At 37.9% G+C, this 15,546-nt stretch overlaps 1 protein-coding gene across 1 annotated transcript in view; it reads left to right on the forward strand.

Moving 5' to 3' along the window:
* GPM6A (glycoprotein M6A) overlaps positions 1-15,546 on the forward strand; it is a 155,327-nt gene that overhangs the window by 56,315 nt on the left and 83,466 nt on the right. The gene's annotated exons all lie outside the window — the stretch shown is intronic.

The raw sequence follows: 15,546 nt of genomic DNA on the forward strand, positions 1-15,546 counted from the left end.
CGTGGCCATGGCTGCTATAAACATTGGGGTCCAGATGGCTCTTCTTTTCAGGACATCTGTATCTTTGGGGTAAATACCCAGTAGTGCAATTGCAGGGTCATAGGGAAGCTCTATTTTTAATTTCTTCAGGAATCTCCACACTGTTCTCCAAAGTGGCTGGACCAACTTGCATTCCCACCAATAGTGTAAGAGGGTTCCCCTTTCTCCACATCCCCTCCAACACATGTTGTTTCCTGTCTTGCTAATTTTGGCCATTCTAAGTGGTGTAAGGTGGTATCTCAGTGTGGTTTTAATTTGAATCTCCCTGATGGCTAGTGATGATGAACATTTTTTCATGTGTCTGATAGCTATTTGTATGTCTTCATTGGAGAAGTGTCTGTTTATATCTTCTGCCCATTTTTGGATATGATTGTCTGTTTTGTGTGTGTTGAGTTTGAGGAGTTCTTTATAGATCCTGGATATCAACCTTTTGTCTGTACTGTCATTTGCAAATATCTTCTCCCATTCCGTGGGTTGCCTCTTTGTTTTGTTGACTGTTTCCTTTGCTGTGCAAAAGCTTTGGATTTTGGTCAAAATCAAAAGCTTCTGCTATTAGTTTTAATAGGAAGATTGGATATAGAACCTTCTAGGGGAAGTAATTGGTGTAAGCAAAACCCCAAGAGGAAAACACACTTGTCTCTTAATAAGGGTGGACCTAACTGGTATTTTGGAATGTGTTGGGGTATAATTGCACAGCTAAGGGAACAATGGGTGATGGGTTACCTAAAAGGTACTTGATGCAAAAGGCAAAACATGACCAGAATGTTGGACATAACATAGGTCCTTGCAAAGTAATATGTGTTTTAGTTGAATCATACACCAGAATAGAAGTAGAATTTTCAGACAGATAGGCACAGTGCACAGGAAAGTAGAGAAACCAGAATTTGGAAGACCATTTAAGAGCCTGTTACTTTAGACATGAGAGGGCGAGTTTGCTGTAACGTAATGAAGAATTAAGATTTAATTTCCTAAGACTAAAATTCCTTATTTAGTGAAGGGAATTAGGATAATTTGTCCCTTGAATAAGATAATTTATGAAGGCAAAACAAATTGTTTCAGAGTTTATTAGTTCAGGTAAAACTATACACTAGTCAGATTTCCCTTTAAGATGACATTCCTATTTTGGGGTGTCTAGGTGGCTCAGTGGGTTAAAGCCTCTGCCTTCAGCTAGGGTCATGATCCCAGGATCCTGAGATCAAACCCCGAGTTGGCCTCTCTGCTCAGCAGGGAGCCTGCTTCCTCCTCTCTCTCTGCCTGCCTCTCTGCCTGCTTGTGATCTCTGTCTGTCAAATAAATAAAATCTTAGAAACAAACAAACAAACAAACAAAACCCCTAATCTTTCTCCCCAACTTCCCTTTGTTCCTCTTATCCATCCAGACCTGATGACAAGTTGGCTGGGAAATAGGAAAATTCTGTAAAACAGGGAATCGTTTTAAAAAAAAATGGCATTCCTATTTCAAAATAAAAGAGAATGGCATTCCTGCTTTTATCTATGAAGCATAATTATCTCTAGTCCATTTCACTTTGATATTTTCCATTTGAAATCTAAAACTTTATTGTATCTCTTCAGATACAAATGTTAATAACCTGACTGTTATTTTGTTCAAAATCCCTTTCTAATCATTTAGAACAACTTTCTCCTAATAAATGTAAAACATTGCTGGATTTTATTTTTAGCATATATAAATATACATCATGTTAAAATTAATCCCTTTTTATGGTTAAGAATAGCTGAAAGATTCTGAGCATGGAATATCAAATATTAATGATGTTGAAAATCTCTGGGATTGTTTCATGTAGGAGGATGAAGCTGTGGATGGTAAGTCTGGACATGAGTTCATGTCTATTGGTTTTAACTTTGTGTCCTGCATGAGAAATGCAGACACTACGTTTTAGTCCATGGAAATGCTAATGGAATTGATTACATGATACTTTCCAAAACCGTCTATAGTTGTTAGCGCATAGCCAGGCATGATGCTTGCCTTTCTAACCACTGGTCTGACATGTGTGCAGATGGACATGTGACATGTGACGTGTGTGTGGATGGACCCTTAATACAGCTTCACGAAGTAAGCTGTTGCCTTATCCAATTGTTCAGATTAGGACCTAAATCCATTTGAAGAAAAGAAATTTAACCAAACAGGAAAGGCTGCAGAATACAGTTTATAAAACCAGAAGAGATCTTTGTCCTTTATTTTCATGTGAGAGATGTATAAGCAGATAGAGGGAGATAGATTTAAGGGCTGTTTCCCTTAAGTACAATGTGTCAAAAGTAAATACTCCTAGGGGTTGAGGACTTCGAATTCTCTCTCTTTTTTTTTTAAGATTTTATTTATTTGAGAAAGAGAGGGCACAAGCTGGGGGTGGGAGGAGGGCCGAGGGAGAGGGAGAGGCAGACTCCTCAATGAGCAGGGAGCCCAACACAGGCCTCAGTCCCAGGACCCTGAGATCTGAGCCAAAAGCAGACACTTAACTGACTGAACCACTCAGGTGCCGCAACCTTCAAACTCTTGGAAAACATCTTTTCTGCCAGGCTGTTTCTTTGGCCTAATCCTTCTTTATTGGAGCAGAGTTTATTAGAGCCTAAGAGAAGGATCACTGTATTCTGCTGGAGGAAGCCAGGAGGACCGTGTGACTCGTTTTGAAAGACAAGTGGACATCAATCACACAAGCGTGGGAGAACTCCAAGTTGGGAGGCAGTGTGTGTGAAGACACAGGATTGGAAGTAGGCTTATCCAGATCAGGGAACTGTTCAGTATTCTGTCCACTGAACAGTTTAGACTCTGCCCTTGGGATAACAGGAAGGTCAAGGAGGACACTAAAGAATTTCACAAAGGACATGTGATATTTGATAATATTAGCCTTTTAAGTCATCATCCTGTACTGGTTAGGAGGTAGTTACAACCTGCCTAAGACATGAGGAGTAAAGAAATGCTCTTCTTAAGCAAGAAATGATCTACACAAATGATAATGGTATGGAGAAGCAGGGACAAATCAGGAAGGATTTCTAGGCAGAACATTAAATGTGGCATGTGGGAGCATAAAATGAAGGAAAAAAAAAAAAGAAGACTACATAGGTTTTAGTCGCTGAGTACTCCCTGGTGCCATTAAGACTGAACCCAGAATAAAATATGCCGGGGAAAGGGAGCGAACATCACAGTGACTCCTGTACCTCTTTATAAATACCTCTCCCCCGTCCTTTCCAAGGCTAACATTTGCTCATGCCTTTATTTCTGACATTGGCTGAGTTTAAGAACTTACTCCCCAATTCTGCCTTCTTTCTCCAGTGTTTCTAAATTTTCTGCTTTCCCCCATCTTATAAAATATGAATTCATGGGATGCCTGGGTGGCTCGGTTGGTTGAGCAACTGCCTTCGGCACAGGTCATGATCCCGGAGTCCCAGGATCGAGTTCCACATCGGGCTGCCCACTCAGCGGGGAGTCTGCCTCTCCCTCTGACCCTTTCCCCTCTCATGCTCTCTCTCTCTCTCTCAAGTAAATAAATAAAATCTTTAAAAAAGAAAAAAAAATGTGAATCCATTTTCCCTGAAGTGTAAAAAGTAAATGCATTGCCATTTGTGACCATGGGTCATTGTCCATAGCATAACTACAGGTAAGATTATGTCAGTTCTGTTTTCTCCATAAAGATCTCCCTAATTCATACAAATGTTTTTACTATGAACAATACCATTCAACTCTGCAGAGTTTGAAAACTTTGCTGAAGGTAAAGCTGTTTATATTCAGTGTAATATTGTTAGCTCATAGGGTTAGATTATATGATTGGTGACTGAAAAGAAAGAGGACATTTTTTCTACGGTTTGCTTGGACAATAAAATGCCATTTCCAGGTTTTAAGGGCGAAATTTGAAAACGTAACATTATGTTATTGATTGGCTCTAATTTCCATATGATTCTTATTCCATATTTTCTAAAATATAATGATTTTATATAATCACTTTATTTGTCATGACAGTGCATCTTCCATGTGCCCTCTGATGCTACATTCTGTCTTACCCTCATATTCATCTTTCTGACTCGTCACAAATTTTCTTATGTTCCTGAATTTAAATTCTCTTAATGTATTCAAGCATTGGAATCAAAATTGTTTGCAAGGCAATAGAAATAGGTCTTTTCTTATTCCCCCTGCCAGTCACATCATCTCAAGCCTCCCATTTCCATTTCGCTACAATGTAATCTACTGCTGCTACTCCCAAGAGTGCAATACGTCTATTTCATTTGTGGATCACTGATGAATTTCCCTGACGATTCTAATCACTATGATATTCCATTCTAGATTTCATTCGAAACCATTTAAAGAGCTTTAATTAAGAAGCTGAACTAGAGAAACACAAGCTCCTAAAATAGTATATGTGTGATTTTACAACCTCCTGTATGTTATCATGTTGATTTTGAGGCTAGCATTCCTCAAGATCTCCCTTTTTCAATCTAAAAGTGCACCTGTACGCATAAAAGTCAGGGCTTCCGGGAGCAGGAACCATAACTCACATGAAATTTCAAGACCAAGCTTTGGTGTAGAAATAGGCACACCTTTGGATAAAAGTCAGGAGAAGAGTGTTAAGAGGAGTGTCGTTATGGAATCTGGCCTTTATGCAGACTGAAATGGCCAAGGCTTTGAGAATTCAGTCCATTGGCCAGGTGTCCAGTGGCCCATCCTAGAGAACTCAGTGAGATCAGGAGGAGGCAGAGGGCATAACAGATATTAGAGCAACTCTTTCATTCTCTGACCACACATGCTGGCATGTTCGTTGCAGGGAAGTGGTCATCAGAACTGTCTCAGATTCTTGCTGTCCTTTCTTCTGCCCCAGCAAGAAGGGTTACTCTTCTCCAATTGGGGCTATTCAAATTGACACCTGATTTCTTTGCCGCAGGTCCTGTCCCAGTGCACTGTAGTGTGGGCTCTCTAAGCCATAAATCTGCCGCTGTCACTCTCAGAATAAATAAAACTCAAGCCAGTTAACATGAAGAACCCCTCTGCAACTCCACCTTTGAATCCCTACCCCCAGCCTTTGATGCCATCTTTGCTCCGTTTGCAGTGTGCACCCTGGTGATAATGGGAAGTGATGGTATTTCTCTCCATGTACCACGTTGTTTCTGGAATACTTCGTCTCTTTAGTCATTCTGTACTCTGCCAATCTCATCTTCCTTCACTTGAAGGAAGTGAAGTGAGTGATAGGAGTAATAATAATGCAGGCATCCCATTTCTTTTTGTGAATTTTGTGAACTGCACGTTCGTGTCATTTTAGAAGGAAGACTGCAGTCTCCCTACCAACTAACTGCACTTGAAACTCTTGACGCAGGGCTTGGTCTTACTCATCATGGTACTTCTAGCTCCCAGCCCAGGGCTTGGCACATAGTGGGCAACAAAGCTCATGTTTTTGTTCTTTTACACCTGCTAGTGTGCAAATTAAGCACCCTCAGTACAACGGGTGCTGCAGCTGTTTGACATATGGAGGAATCAACCCAACAAAACATCCTTCACCTGCTTAATTTTTCAGTAAAATTCTCCAGCTGACTAATGACTAGTAGCCTTGGGTCTCTAAAGATTTATTTGACAGAGATCACAAGTCGGTGAGAGGCAGGCAGAGAGAGAGGAGGAAGCAGGCTCCCCGCAGAGCAGAGAGCCTGATCCCAGAACCCTGGGATCATGACCTAAGCTGAAGGCAGCAGCTTAATCCACTGAGCCACCCAGGCACCCCTAGCCTTGGGTCTCTAAAATGAACCCATTGCCCATACTCTCAAGCCATGCTGTTTCAAAGGCAAACAATGTATGTCAGAATGGCAGACTTAGCCCCCAGATATTTCGTGTACATGGTAAAGAACCTGACCTTTCATGTCTTCTCTGATTTTTCATCAAAATATTCTCATGGGTGGGGCGCCTGGGTGGCTCAGTGGGTTAAGCCGCTGCCTTCGGCTCAGGTCATGATCTCGGGGTCCTGGGATCGAGTCCCGCGTCGGGCTCTTCTGCTCAGCAGGGAGCCTGCTTCCTCCTCTCTCTCTGCCTGCCTCTCTGCCTACTTGTGATCTCTCTCTGTCAAATAAATAAATAAAATCTTTACAAAAAAATATTCTCATGGGTGATTTCTTTCCTATCTTCATCTTTATGGCTTGGGCAGTAGATGAGACAGAAGGGAAAAGCTCTTTGGGCTTTACTTTCAAGAGAGGGAATATGGAAAGAATAACTGAAGTCCTGGGAAAAATGCTTATTTTCCTGTCTTTTTCTCTTATGCTGAATAATTCAGAGTTCTTTGCAATAAGAATACGGAAATGGCTTCCGCTCCTCCTCTTCACTACCCCCCACCATGCTCAAATGAAAAACTCTGACCAGATCCTTAGACTGAGAAGCAGAGTATATATTCAGTTTCAAGGAGAAAGAATTTTCCCCTGAAATGTTTTGTGTTTATGGACAACTTCCCTTCAAGACTTCGATTCTATTTTTAGAGATAAGTGAATGGGATAGAAGCTACCACCTTTCTAGCACATAGGATGAGCCAGGAACTGTTGATCTCATCTAATAATCAAGGGCTTTTAAAAATAGTATTAGATTTTTCAAAGTTTCTGTTACACTGATTGTGCTTTTTATTATTTTCTTCCTTCTAATTTCTTAGGGTTTAATTTTACATTCTTGTTGTTGGTTTTTAAGCTTCTTGAGATGAATGCTTAGCTCATGGGCCTTCAGTTTTTCTTACATATTTATAACCATAAATTCTCTGTGACAGAGATTTCATGCATACTGGAGGTTTTGAGATACTCCCTCTTCCATGATTATTTATTTCAAAATATATTCCAGTTTTCTTTTTTATATCTCTTTTGGTACATGGGTGATTTGGAAATATATTGCTTAAATATAACATATTTTGGGTTCCCCCCCAAGTTTTAACGCAGTCACTTGTAATTTAATCCCACATTGGTTAGAGAACATGGTATATTTCATGGTTTTTTTTACTTTCTTTTGACATTTGATGTAACTTACTTTAGTGCTTACTTTATAGCCTATGGCAGTAAATATTCTGTGTATATTTGATAAGAATGTATGTTCTACAACTTGTGATTGTATTATTAAGTACATGTGAAGTTGGTCAATTTGTTAATCATTTTTATATATCCTTCTTGATGTTTTGCCCTTTGGTTCATTCAGTTACTAACATAAGTCTGTTAAACTCTTCAACCTGTGATTCTGTATTTGTTTGTTTTTCCTTTAAATTCCATTAGTTACTACATTATCTGTTTGATGCTATTTAATTTGGTGCCTAGAAATTTAGAATTATTTTGCCTTCCTCTCAAATCAAATTTTTTTCATGGGGACTTCTGGGTGGCTCAGTCAGTTAAGCATCTGCCTTCAGTTCGGGTCATGATCTCCTGTGGCACAGGGGGCTCCTTGCTCAGTGGGGAGCCTGCTTCTCCCCCTGCCTGCCACCCCCAGTTTGTATACTTTCTCTCTCTCTCTCTGACAAATAAATAAGTGAAATCTTAAAAAAAAAAATTTATCATGTGAAAGGTCCCTCTTTATCTCTAGCAATAACTGTTGCCTTAATATTTACTTTGTCTAACACCAGAATTTTCATACATCTTTCCTTTTTTTAGTATTTTCATGTTATAGTTTTTTTCTGCTCTTTTATTTTTCATCTTTCTGTGCCCTTATAAAGGACTTTTAAAATTCTAAGCAGCATATCGTTTTTTTCTGACCTTTGTCTTTAAATTGAAGTATTTAGTCCATTTACATTTAATTAATAATATATTTAGGTCCAGATTTACCATTTTACTTTTTACTTTCATTTGGCTTTACTTCTCATTCTTTTCTCCTTTTATCTAATTTTATATTAATTACATTTTTAAAAAGTCTTTCATAATAGTTTAATTTTAATTCCTTTTAAAAATTATTTTAGTGGTTCCCTGGAGAGCATAACATGCTTTCCCAAGCTGTTTGTGTATACCTTAGATTAACCTTATACAGATTTTCAGACTTTGTACTATAACTTGTATTACTTTAATTTTATTTACTTTACTTCCTTTATGCTGTAAGGGCCTATTTAGCCAGAGCAGCTCCATCCTGACCCTGCCACCCCCCCACCCCAAGCCCAGGGAACTTACTTAAAAACAAGTCCTGGAAACCAGTCCCAGGTAACAAAGCCCAAATACAGGGGTGGGTCAGGCCAGGTGGAGGCATCCAGTTGGTGGGGGCGCATACTGTCTTCCTAGCTACCAAGGAGTATGGACCATGCCCTTTGGGTGCCCTTTGGGCGCTAATTCTGACCAAGGTGATGGGCTAGTTCAAATATCTACTGTAGGGTAAATTGTAATTCAGTTGGTCACTTACGTGTGACCTAGCAGGACTGTGCAGCTTTCTTTGTGTTACAATCTCATTGGCCACCTGTGCGTGGCCAGGCCCAATCACATGGTCTTTGCCCTTAAAAGCTAGTCTGTAAGGCAAAGAGAGGTCACCTCTTTGCAAGAGATGGTGCTGGCCAGTCAGTTTGATTCTCGATGCTTGGCGTGAAATAAAGCTTTGCTTGACCTTCGCTTTATATCAGTCTTGCTCCTTTGACCATGGACCCAACAATGCTATTGACATTTAATTTAAATGTACTTATATTTTAAATGATATAAGTTGTTATTTTTCTTTAATCAGTCAGTATTCATTTAGATTTATCCACATATGTAGCCTTTCTTCTGCTTGTCCTGCTTCTATCTGGCATCATTTTCCTTCTTTATGTCTTTTAAAAAGAAAAAAAGAAAAAACAACTCTAGTTTGTTCTCTTTTATTTGCTTTTGTTCCTGACAAAATTTTCTTTTCTGTTAGCACTTTAATTCCTTAACCAGCTCATGTCTTTGGCTTCTATCACTTATATTGTGAAAACAGCATATTTAGGGCTTTCCTTGATTCCCCTTTCTCTGAGGTCTTGCACCCCACCCCATCATGGTTGCTTTGATTACTCTTACAAGCATTCCCACATCTGCTTTCATGTTAGTTTTTATATTTATTTAGCTTTCGTGTTGTTTTCTGCAGGTCAGTTATCCTAAAAAGCAGTTTTTATAACTGGAAACTAACATCCAATTACTCAGTCTTTAATGTACTTTATCTTACTTGTCTATTTCCTAATGTCCACTTTTGTATTCCTTCCTCAATAATGGATTTTGTGAACATAACTTCAGTACAAAGAGAACTAAGTAATGTAGACAAAAATAGATAGCATGATCTAGTAGTTTGGAAACAAATATTTTAAAAGTCATTGATAAATCAGTGTATTACTGATGTACATTGTATATCTGTATCTCAGCTTCATTAGTGCTTCTGGGTATTTAAATCTTCAGAAAGTGAGACATGGTGCAAATATATCTAATCCATGATACAGCAGAGCATTTACAATCACTCTGGAACAGACAACTCTCCTTGAAGGAGTAGAAAGAATTATTTTATATTGTGGACGTAAATGGCTTAGACATCAGAAAAACATTCCTATCCACTTAATAGAATGAGGAAAGTGCAACACTAGGATATTATGAGTATTTGGGTACTTATTTGGATAAATACTCTTCCAATTAAGTCTACTTTAGAGGATAAGCTTTATACATGTGTTGCCCCCACATATTTTATTTTTAAAAACTCTCTAGAATATTTTTAATAAATGATAACTATAAAATATTTTATCAGTTTCATGAACACATGATGAACTGCTTGTCTCTTATTTTTACTCTTTCTTCCATAAATGCCACAACCCTTATCATCAATTGCCAAATTGCCAAAACTTATCACAAATTTACTAACAACTTTTCAGGAAAAGAAATGCCGACTTCTTGCTTCGTATTATACAATCATTATAAGACAGATACGAGAAACATTAAAATGTGAGACATATTGTACATTATAAAATTGACAAATTATGAAGTGTGTTAGAGTGCCAGCTAAATGCTTGTTAGCATGCTAAGCAGTGAAGACAAGCAGATGAATGAGACATACACCCTAACCTGAAAGAGTCCATGACCTACGTTAGGCATCAGCAGTCAAGCCTATAAATATAGCGATATGATAAGTGCATTGGTTTGGTATGTCTGAAGTTCATGGGAGCCTGGTAAAAGATGATACTGTTGGTAATGAAATGTCATGCACTCCATATGGAGAAAGTTAGGGATGTCTTCAGTTAGCTACATCCTCAGATATGTACTTTATAAGCTAAGGATGGTAGCACTGTGGAAAATGGATTGGAAGTGAGCCATCAGTTTTCTGTTTGAAAGTCATGTAGAGGTGCCTGGGTGGCTTAGTTAGTTGAGTGTCTGACTCTTGATTTTGGTTCAGGTCATGATCTTGGGGTCCCGAGATCAAGCCTGTATCAGGCTCTGTGCTCAGTGGGGAGTCTGCTTGAGATTCTCTTCCGCTCAGTCTATACCCGCCATGGTCTGTCTGTCTCTGTCTCTGTCTCTGTCTCTCTCTCTCTCACAAATGAATAAAGAAATCTTTAAAAGTCATGCAGAAGATTTTTTGTAGTCTGAGAAAAGGTTTGTATGAGGAAGAGACAAAATAGGCATGGTTTTAAAGGGATTAGGAAATTCAAATAGAACCTGGTGACTGTAGAGATAGGAGATGTAAAAAAACAAAGGGAAAGTTTTTATCTTTTTAGCTTGTGTTTTTGTGTTTGTAAACTGAGTGGTTTTGAGTCCTATAAGTTTTTACAAGGAAAAGCAAAAATAATCTGGTTTTGATTATGTTGAATTTAAGGTGCCTGTGGATATGTTGGAGAAGCAGTCCCACAGTCAGGATTATTAGGAGACCACTTACACTACAGGACGAAATTTGGGGAGTTAGAGCAAGGGATTTATAAAATTGTGACAGTGGCTGAGGTTGTAGAGGAAAAGGCTGCCCTCTGGGACCATGATTAAACATGAGAACCAGCAACCTATGTAATAGAGGAGCAGAAGGGGACATGAGGAGTTGGGGGGGGATGGAGAACTGGGAAGGAATGGCGCCAGTGAGGAAGGGTGAAGAGAGACCCTCAAGGAAGCCGGGTCAGTATGTCTCTATGGTAGGGAATGTCAAGTAAGAGAACTGGAAGACTTTGTTTATATCTGGAATGTAAGTGACTATGAGTGGCCTCATTGAGAGCTATTTCCACAGAATGACCAGGTGATTGCAGATCTTTCTTTTTTTTTTTTTTTTAAGATTATTTATTTATTTATTTGACAGAGAGAGATGACAAGCAGGCAGAGAGGCAGGCAGAGAGAGAGGAGGAAGTGGACTTCCTGCTGAGCAGAGAGCCCGATGCGGGTCTCGATCCCAAGACCCTGAGATCATGACCTGAGCTGAAGGCAGAGGCTTAACCCACTGAACCACCCAGGCGCCCCAACTGCAGATCTTGCAGCATCAGATTTGAGTACTGGGACAAGAATGGGAGTAGAAGCAATGGGTGATCTTTCAATAACGTTTATTAAGTAGTTGCATTCCTGACCATGGAGTGAGGATGAGCAGAGTCTGGGTCTTCATGCGTGAATCTGCCCATACTTTTATGCTTTCATACTGTCACATTTGCTAGTGACATTTAGTGGCCTGCTTCTATAGCGCCTTTCACTGTTTCTTTAGTACCACTTAAAATGCTACCCTTTCAGCTTATTTTGGAAGTCCTTTACATTTGACGCCATTTGAAAGAAACACAAGCATGAAGTAAACTCTTCTAAAAGCTAAAACCATAAAATCAGTTATCATAAAACAACAACAACAAAAATCTTTTCTTCTCTAACAGCTGCTATCTCTCTGCATAGATGTATACATGAAGCAAAATTCAGTCACCTCCAGAATGTTTCTAGGGCTCCTGATATGTCACTTCTAAATTATATATATTAACGCAGTTTTTTCTTCCTGTTTAGAGGCATTCATGAGGAATAAATTACAAGGAAACAAAGAATGAGAGATTTTTTTCTCCTGGAGATGTTCAGAATGACACTTGCTGGTCTTTAACACTAGATCTTCAAAGGAATCCCTTTTAGTGGTTCTAACTAAAAATGCTAAGGTATTTAAATTCTATCCATAATTTGCAGGAAGTGCTGATTCTTCACAAATTTAAATAGATATAAGATATCATAAGAATGTGTAGTGGCAGAATCTTACCTATACATTACTTTTGTACATTACTTTTATTACTCAACTAGCAATTTCAGTTTTTCTATCTTAAGTTAAATATTACTTAATAGAGTGTGGTTCCAGTGGCCATTTTTGTAATATTTGAGTGTTTGATTATATCAGGTGCATCAAAATATGTTTGACATGGTAACCTAAAATAATTAATGTTCCTTCTTACCTCCCTAAAATTTAACTAACTTAACTAAAAACAAACAAAACTTGTGTTCTAGAGGCAAGATGTTCTATATATTTATCTTAACACACTATAAATCACATACTGTTTACAATTTTTTAGGCTGCTTTTGAAGTTCTTCACTTTATATCATCGACTTTCTAGCACATTTTTAGGTAATTCTCAGATTCGTTTAAGGAAATAAATAATCAGTAACAAAACTTTTTATTTTTATGAAAGGAAAATACAAATAATTTAATAATTTCTACAAGTTCAGTTCTCATAGACAGAGGGGAATTAACATGTTAAAAGGAAAGGCTTCAGAAACCATGCTGGCTTCTCACACTGGAAAAAACCCAATGACTCAGACTTCCAATGGTTCATAAAAGCAGTTTTTAAATACAAATATATTTTAATAGTTTAAATCTTTTTTTACTACCTTAAGAATTAACATGTGATATTAGAGGATTATTTACTTATAAAGAATACAACTCATAAATTGCATTAGCTAAGAAAAAATTTTCTTTATGTTTTCAGAACAGTTGAGCTGTTCTATCCATCTTTGTTTTTCATATATAAAAAATTACCCCAGTGCATGTAATTAGTACCTTTCAGTAGCATTTGATTCTTAATTATTATTAGTTCTCAAATTGGAAATTGCCAGAATTAAACTTCAGGCATTAGTGATATGCAAGCTTAGAGAGAACATTTGTTTCTAGGAATAGACTGTACTTTTGTGTGTGTTTGTAGAAAATATGGCAAATTTTTATGCCTGAATCCTTCTATCTGCCCATAGATATTTGACAAACTACATCTAATTTGTTATTGTTTATAATTGAATATATATTTCCTTGGCAGAAATACATACTCCAGATGACTAAATGACATGACATGAAATTTCGGGAGAAAAATGAGGTAAATGAGAAAAACAGATATACTGATTTTTAAATTCAGGCAAAGAACTTGGAATAATTAGGGACGTATGCTGTCAGATGAAAACTAAAATAAAATATCTTCTATTCAGCACCTTGTCAGCCACAGCTGTACTTTTCTGGAATGCTCGCTTTAGACTTACACCAAATGCTCTTTAGTTTCTTAGAACAAGATATGACCACCTCCACAAATTATGTCAGTGTTGTAGTTAAATGTTTTTTTCACGAAAGCCAAGGCTACTAGGCTTCAAAAATAAGCCGTGAGTTTTTAAAACTATGGTTTTCAAAATCAGTCTGATATCCAATCCACCTATAACTTTGTGTATCCGAAACAAATAGCAGATGGTGTGTGGGGACGGTAGGAGGGTAGAACACATCTGAAATGAAGATTCATGGAATTTCTCTGACTTAATCAAATTATTTGCACATTAAATTATTTACAGTATGCACACACTACTCCATTTTAAATTGAGAATTGCATTTTTAACAAATTATCTTTGCATTTTATTTATTTACCGAAGGCTACTTGTCTAGCGCAGAAAAAGCTTTTAAAAATTCCCGGATTATTCTCAGAGCCCTCTGTCTTCCCATCCCTCTTGGCTCCATCTTGCTCTTTTCACTGTCTCCTCCAAATACCTCCAGAGACCCTGCAGGGTAGAGGAGAGCTGAGCCCTTCTTGGCGGGATTGGTGTCTGTATTTTGCTCGTTTGAGATGTTTCAAGGAACGATGTGGAGGAGATTTTCTATGAACAATAAGACGTATTGACAATTTCAGAACAGCTGTCAGTGGTTGCCAAAAAGGAGCAATGAACAGAGTAGCTGGGTTTGAAGTTAGGTGGGCATAGGTACTTCGGGATTCGAAAGCACCACACCAGTGAGTACCTCCTGCCTCATGCCAGGTTCCTGAAATGCTGGGTGCCCAAGGGAGCCTAGCACTCATCCTCCTGGCCTACAGTCCTTTAAAAATCTGAAGGATGGTTTCAGACCTTCTGATTAGTGTGCTGTCTCATTTAAATAGAAACAGAAATACCAGCCTTCTGTCTGATCAGCTATCCCTGAGAGATCATCATAATCAAATCATGTATTTGCGCTATTAAGATTCTTTTATTATATTTAATTGGCTTTAAGATTTCTTTAATATGTAATTTAAAAGGGCTTGCATTAAATGTCTCCTCTTTTGGAATTCTGTATGGAATGACTTCTTAATCATATTTGAAGATGAATTTTTCCTTTCTATGGTAGAATTGTCACAAAATAAGAAACCTGGCACTAAAGAAACAGTGTGTTATTTGTTGTGCAGATTTTAAAATAAAAGGTTTGAAAATTTGTGGTTAAAATAATTGAATAGTAAGTGAACTGTGAGTATAGCATATTGACCCCCTTAGCCACACTGCTTGACAATTGCTTTGTAGATCTTGTTATTAAGAAACAAATTGATGGCATCTATTTTTAATATTTTCCTAGAAGCAGCATACACCAATCTTAGAGGCTAAAGTGAATTTATTTTATATTTTGTGCTTTTTTTTTTCCCACCCCAGAAAAAAAAAATCAAAGCAGTTTGGGTTTGTTTATTTCCTAAATAATATTATATGGGGAATTTGGATTTCAGTGCTCATCCTTCCAAGGATGAATTCTAGTTTGTGTTATTTACATAATAGTTGAATAAAAGACTACTTTCTGTTGTTTTTCTCTTGATGATGAAAGTCATGAAACTGAAATTTGTCTTAAAACATCAATGCCTCAGTTCTCAAAGAGGTACCATACTGATTTATTTTAAAATAAAATATGTAGAATGATACTTGAACTTAAATATTGAGAATTTGCAAAGATTAAATTCTCATTCATTCGTTCATTAAACATCTGAGATAAAACATAAATATTTAAAAATATTTAAGAAGGACTGATGTTTGCCCTCAAGCAGTTAAGATTCCATGAATATGAGGGACAAGTGGGAGGATGGGTTCCAGTCGCTGCTGTGCACCCACCTGGGGCTCTGGGGAAGCTACCTAAGTTTCTTGCAGTCCATTACAGTCTAGTCCCCTGATAAAAAAAAAACGAGGGGAAGGTAGATGGAGTAGGAGTGAACTTGATCCATCTGTACCAGTGTTTCTGACACTGGGAGTTCAGTTTTCATAAGCACGATTCGATGACCCCTCCTGGCGGAACATACGTTATGGGTAATGGTGTGTCTGGAGAACTCTGTGCTCACAAGCTACTTTCATGTTCAGATGGCTTTTAGGAATCGCAGCTGAATTATCTGAAGATTGAGTTGAAAAT

Source organism: Neovison vison, chromosome 11 (assembly GCF_020171115.1).
Source record: "Neovison vison isolate M4711 chromosome 11, ASM_NN_V1, whole genome shotgun sequence".
NCBI classification, from domain to species: Eukaryota; Metazoa; Chordata; class Mammalia; order Carnivora; family Mustelidae; genus Neogale; species Neogale vison.